Below are 6,616 nucleotides of genomic sequence, written 5' to 3'. Positions count from 1 at the left end.
GAGTTACCACGAAGTGGGTCACCCACAGATACTCGGGACGAGGTTCAACCTACGAACCAACTGGTAGGGTCCGGGGAATCCCATGAGTCCAACCACGGTTCACGGTCCGGCCCCGATAGCGGCCTACCTCCGATATCGGGTGTTCCGGAACGTGAGTTAGCCGTTGACGACGACGCTACAGTTCATTCAGCTTTTCTACGAAATGGTATCCAGCGAGAGCAATGCGCATCGCGTTCGGGTAAGCGAAAACCACTTAGCCGACTACGTCGTAGGTGACGAAGCCGGCCTTTTTTATCAAAACAATTCTTGTACGTCGCCCGTCCATTCTCATTTCCCTCGAACATACGATCACCGCCTAAGTGGTCCATATTTAGAAAGTCTAACCCGACCCGCGAGCTCGCGTCCTAGACACCACGTCTGTAGGTCATATCCACCACAGATTCCAGTCGTCTGAGAATATAGTGTGACCGGGCGTCGATAGTGACGATCCCCGTGAACTTCGTGCGTTTCTGCCGCGAAACCCGGTCAAGGGAACTGACATCCCAGATCACAGGTTGCGACATGGTTTCTAACGTGGAGCTCGATTAGAACTCCCGATGCCTCCACTGAGGACCCATGCCGACCAATCACAACATTCCGATCATATATCACGACATGGCGTCCGACGTGGAGCTCGATTAGAACTTCCGATGTCTCCACCGAGGGCCCATATCGACGTTACCAATACAAATGGTCTTATTCCACCACATGGCGCCCGACGTGGGCCGGCCTCGAAGTCCTGCTTCGACGTCCTCGCGGCGAGCCCATGTTGCCAATTCGTCGCACAATTCTCAAGTATTAGGCACAACCGATCGTATTCCACGACATGGCGCCCAACAAAATGGGGCTCGAATACAATCTCAATCTCCAGAATTATTACGAGCTCACCAATCACAAGGAGCTCGAATACATTCTCATTCACCAGATTCATTACGAGCTCATCACCGACATGAGACTCGAATGCATTCTGGAATGCATTCACAAATTTCTGCCCCCCTGCCTCCTAGGCCACTTAGATTACCTTCTCGCGTTCTCGACAGCGAGAACCGCTACGGATATGACTCCGCCGCTACACATACAACTAATTCGTGGCGTCCGTTCCTAACGACGACCGATGGTAGCGGAGACGACGGAGAGTATTCCGACGTCGACAGGCCCACTACCCTGTCACGTCCCCCTATCAAAGCAGAAACCCCACGAGATGTATTCGGACTCGCTTCTACAAGTCGCGAACCCCCAATACCTTCGAGGACGCAAACACGCCAACCCGTAGCACCCACCCGTCAAAATATTCCTGTTGCACAACAGCGTACCCTTACATACGAGCAGATTGGACATGAGACGCACGTACCGGCTCTCAGTCCCGAGGCTCTCATTTGTCGCATGGCCGAAGCTATGGCCAATGCTTTAAGGCAAAATACCAATTCCGAAAGGAATCGTCCCAGACCTTTTCTTTATCATTATGCTGGACTGGATCACGAGGACCCTCAGTGGTTCGTGGACAGGCTCAGTGTCTATCTATACGAGTCAGACATTCAGGAAGACTCTGAACGAATCGCAATTTTCCAGCGTCATCTTGTAGGAGATGCTCGGCGGTGGTTTGACGATAATCTGTATCTAGTCAACCGCTACCGTGAGTTGGAAAATCTGTTTCTTACTCGATATAATTCTCCTGAAGAACTAGCACGCTTGATCACCAAGCTATACGGGGAACAGCAGACACCCCAAGAGTCCGCCGTCGTCTTCATCACCAGGAAGCGACGGATGGCTGACAGACTCATGCCACAAATACCAATACACGTGGTCATGGCAGTCATAATAAACCAACTTGAGCCAGATCTTAGATCTCTTCTACGTATACATCGATTTTCCAATTTCGAGGAGCTGATCCACTTTGCGGGACAACTCGAATCCGATATTCAGGAATCCCAGGTGCGACATTCGCGGAGAGACAGGCACCAAGCCCGACCTGTTCTCCCGATTCCACCTTCAACCCGGCCAGCCATAGCGCCAGCCCCACCGTCTCACACTTCGAGACCAAACCCTCCAGCAGCTCAAGTTGGTCCCCCCCAACAACAACCTCAACGTCCGAGGTCAAACCCCTCGCGCTTTCAGCGAGGGCCAAATCAGGTTCAAGGTGGACCGCCCACTACTCGGCCACCGCCTGACCCCAATCGACAGTCTCAAGTCGTTCCCCCAAGGCCATCTACTAACCCTTTACCTGGGGCAAGGGCTGAGAGACCGAGATACCCGCCGTATCCCTGTCCAATGTGCAACGGGAATCACTTCCGTTACCAGTGTATAGAACATCCATACCAACGTCAGGGAAACGAGAGAGCGGCCGCCGCCCGCCAAGAGTCACAGGACCCGGCGACGGTACGCGCAGTTCCGGGGTCCTCACGACAGTAGATAGAACTCTATCAGCTCCGGTTGAGCCCATTACCTCGCAGGTGGTGACGCAAGTGGCGTCTCACGCCACCAAGGTTCAACCGGAAGCACAATTACCATCAGTATTGTCGGAGGATACCCTGGAGCCTGAGCGTATGCCGATTCATAGGGGCCAATCACCGTGCTTAAGTCGGTCCATGGAGGACATAACGACTACTACGTATTTGAGCCGGCGATGTCCCATTACAACGACAAGGCATACGGATGCTCTGCCTCGAGTCGTGGTGCACCTACGAGGGCACACGTTTCGAGCTTTGCTTGACTCAGGCGCAACGAAAAATTTCATTAGAACTAAACAGCTCACCTTCTCCGACGTACAGCCCGATCCGGATTTCTATACCCTGGCTTGCGGTGAGAGTGCCGTCCGGTCCCACGGGATAGTCCACGAGACTATTACCCTGGGCGACCGTGACTTTGAAGTGCCTTTCCACCTCATACCGGGGTTGAATGAGGAGATGATCCTTGGGGCGCAGTTCCTGATTCAGGAACATGCGCTCATGGATTATCAGCGGCGCTGTACCTACGTCGGACGAAGCGATCTATCGACCATATTCTGGACACCGAAACTTCGGCCAGATATGGAGTTCACACAGAACGTTACCATTCCACAGCTCGATATTCCGCTGGAACATCAAGCTATTTTACTGCCTATACCTACAGAGTTTTCTGACGTGTTCGAACGACCAGCAGGGAACAACGTGACTCTCACGACGCAGCATACAATCGAACTCACGGATACTTGGCCAATCCATCAGAGGCCTTATCCGCTTAGTCCTGCGAAGACTAAGATCTTGTATGACCAGCTGAATGAGATGTTGGCGAACGGGATCGTCGAACCTTCGACATCCCAGTACAGTTCGCCACCCGTGTTGGTGGAACGTTCCGGGAAGGCTCCGCGTTTCTGTGTGTTCTACCGAAAGATAAATGCTGTTACCAAATCCGAGGCTTCTTCACTACCCAAAATAGCGGAGGTCCTCAAATCGTTCGGTGAAGCAGCTGTCTTCACGGTGCTCGATTTGAAGAGTGGGTACTGGCAGATTCCACTCAATCCAGCATCCAAACAATACACAGCCTCTTCTGCGCTCAATGGGGCTACTTAACATTTTAACGTTTGGCCGTTTGGGCTCAAAAACGCTCCAAGTTGCTTTCAAAACGTGATGACGAGAGAGGTGTTAGCTGGCTATCTGCATCATTTCGCTCAAGTATATCTTGACGATATAATCATTTATAGCAAAACCATTGCTGAACACCGGGACCACCTCAGATTGGTGCTTGAACGGATGAGGCAGCATAATCTGAAGGTGTCCCCGGAAAAATGCAAAATGGCCACTGACAACCTCGAGTATCTCGGCCATCAGATCCGGGGTACCGTCACACGTCCCTTGAATAAGCACTTGGAGGCGATACAGAACTTTCCAAGGCCAACTTCCAGGAAGCAATTGCAGAGTTTTCTCGGCATTTGTAACTGGGTGAGGGAGTATGTCGCCGACGCCGCTAGTTTAACAAAACCTTTAACCGTCTTGCTACAGAAGCAACATAAGTTCAATTGGACGGCTGAATGTCAGGAGGCATTTGATGTTATCAAGTGTAGCATCTCACAACCTCTTGAACTTCACCGTCCAAACTTCGCGTTCAAATTTTATTTACAAGTGGATGCATCACTTATAGGGTTAGGCGCCGTACTCTTTCAAAAGGGGGACCTTGGGGAGAGGCGAATTATTTCCTATGCCAGTGTCACGTTGACCGAAGCAGAGAAGCGGTACCACGTCAACGAGCTGGAGGTATTCGCGGCCATCTTTGGAATCAAGCGATACAGGGCGTATTTAGCCGATAAAGCATTCACGCTTATCACCGACAGTCGCGCTCTGTATTGGCTTGAAAAGAACCGCGATACGAAGGCGAAATTGACAAGGTGGTCCCTTCTCCTGCAGGAGTATGACTTCGACGTGGAACACTGCGCTGGAAAGGAAAATCAGCTGGCCGACTATCTGAGTCGGAATGCGTCAGAACCTCACTCAGCGGATTTGGTAGATGAATCTCGAATGCTACCCCCTGAGCGAGTAGGTGCGCTCCAGCAGATTACACATCACGATCTGTACTTGGAGGTGCAAGCCGCCCAACAGCGCTCACCGCGAGTCAGGCAGAGTATCCTTCGTTGGTACGATATCGACCGCAACGGTCCGCAGGATGGTCAGGACGCTCGCTTTCACGAAACCTATCGTGTAAGCCCTGACCATACCACTATCTTCAAACGTGCCAACGATGACGACCTCCTCGTTATCCCTCGACGGAAGGTACTCAAAGTTATACACCATTTTCATGATTCTGACGACGCAGCGCATCCCGGCGTAGACGAGACAGTGCGCGCGGTACAGCGAATGTATCATGCCCGCCACTTACGACGCCAAGTCTCGTCCTACGTTCGGCGATGTCTTCCCTGCCACGCGGTGAAGAGTCGTCAGATTCAGAAAAATGCCCCACAAAAACCCCACACCGCACGCAGTCCATTCGAGACCATAAGTATAGATGTCCTGGGGCCTTACCCCGAAACCCAATTACAAAACCGTTTTGTAATTATCGTCGAGGACATCTATACCAAGTGGGTGGAGGCCAAAGCCGTTCCAGACAGTACCGCACCAACGATCTGCGACTTTCTGGAATCGGAAATCTTTACTCGGTACGGTGACCCGAAGCAGATCATCTCTGACAACGGGCCCGTATTCGACTCAAATCGATATTTAACATTATGCCGTAAACGGCATATCCAACCGTTCTACACCGCGGTTTACTTCCAGCGTGAGAACCCGGTGGAACGAAAGGTGCAAGACTTCAAAACGGTTCTGAAAGTGCTCAGGTATAGGCAACCGCGCCTTAGGAACTGGGATAGGCTTGTGCCGCAATCTCTCGCGATTATCCGCAACCGACGGAATCGCGCTACAGGGGAAACCCCCTCAAAAGCCCTTTTGGGTTACGATGTAGCAAAGCGTGGAGAATGGGAAATCCCCGAATTCCAGAAGCGACGACGACGACCCCGCGACGATGCTCGCGCTCGACGACGCCAGATTAGAGTCCGGCAGTTGGATTTCAATACAGCGACCTTTCCTGACCAGGATAAACGTCCTGCTGTTGAGTTCCAACCCCGCGACCTAGTCATGGTGCGTGAGCATGCATCCGCGGATCCGTTCGCTCCGGTTTGGGCGGGGCCATTTCCCATAGCCGTTAGAAGATCTCCACTGATTTACGAAATTGATAAAAACGGATACCAATTCCAGTATCACGTTGACCAACTGAGACCAGCCCCAACAGGTAACCAGTCTCCAGTTGATGATGATGACAGTAGTTCGGATGTTAGCAGTGACAGTGATGACCCCGGGGGTCCACCGTCGGATCATCGAAGTGCCGATGATCACCATCCCGAGCTACGACAATCAACGTCTTTCGCAAACCAGTCATCTTCCAATCGTCGTCCCCCCACGTCTACCTCAAACCTTCCGACGTCCGTTGACGTCCAAGAACCCTTAGCATCTGGTCACATGTCTAAGGACATTCCTGCTTAACCGAGCCCACCAGCGTTTCATAACGCACCTTCTATAATAAAATATCCAATGTCTTATGACACCCCAGCTCCTACGAGCTCAACAGCGTCCCCTGCTCACCAATCTCGACAGGGCACGCCATTAGTTTTAAGTCTTCCGACCAACGTCGAAGAACCTGCTCCTACGAGCCAGCCAGCGTCCCCTGCTCGCCAATCTCGACAGGGCACGCCTTTAGTTTTAAGTTTTCCGACCAATGTCGATGAACCTGCTCCTACGAGCCAACCAGCGCCCCCTGCTCGCCAATCTCGACAGGGCACGCCTTTAGTTTTAAGTTTTCCGACAAACGTCGATGAACCTGCTCCTACGAACCAACCCGCGCCCCATGCTCGCCAATCTCGACATGGTACGCCATTAGTTTTAAGTATTCCGACAAACGTCGATAATCCAGTTCCAACTAGCTCAACCGCGCCCCAAGCTCGCCAATCTCGACATGGCGCGCACTTAGATTTAAGTTTACCTACGTCCGTTGACGTACCTTCAAACCAGCAATCTGCCCTCAGCAGCAGGTGGCTCCGATCCGTCTCAGAATTCGA

The sequence above is a fragment of the Anoplophora glabripennis genome, unplaced genomic scaffold, assembly GCF_000390285.2.
Source record: "Anoplophora glabripennis isolate ALB-LARVAE unplaced genomic scaffold, Agla_2.0 scaffold45, whole genome shotgun sequence".
Lineage (NCBI taxonomy): Eukaryota > Metazoa > Arthropoda > Insecta > Coleoptera > Cerambycidae > Anoplophora > Anoplophora glabripennis.
The sequence above is the reverse complement of the archived record's forward strand: the minus strand, read 5'-3'. Positions refer to the sequence as shown.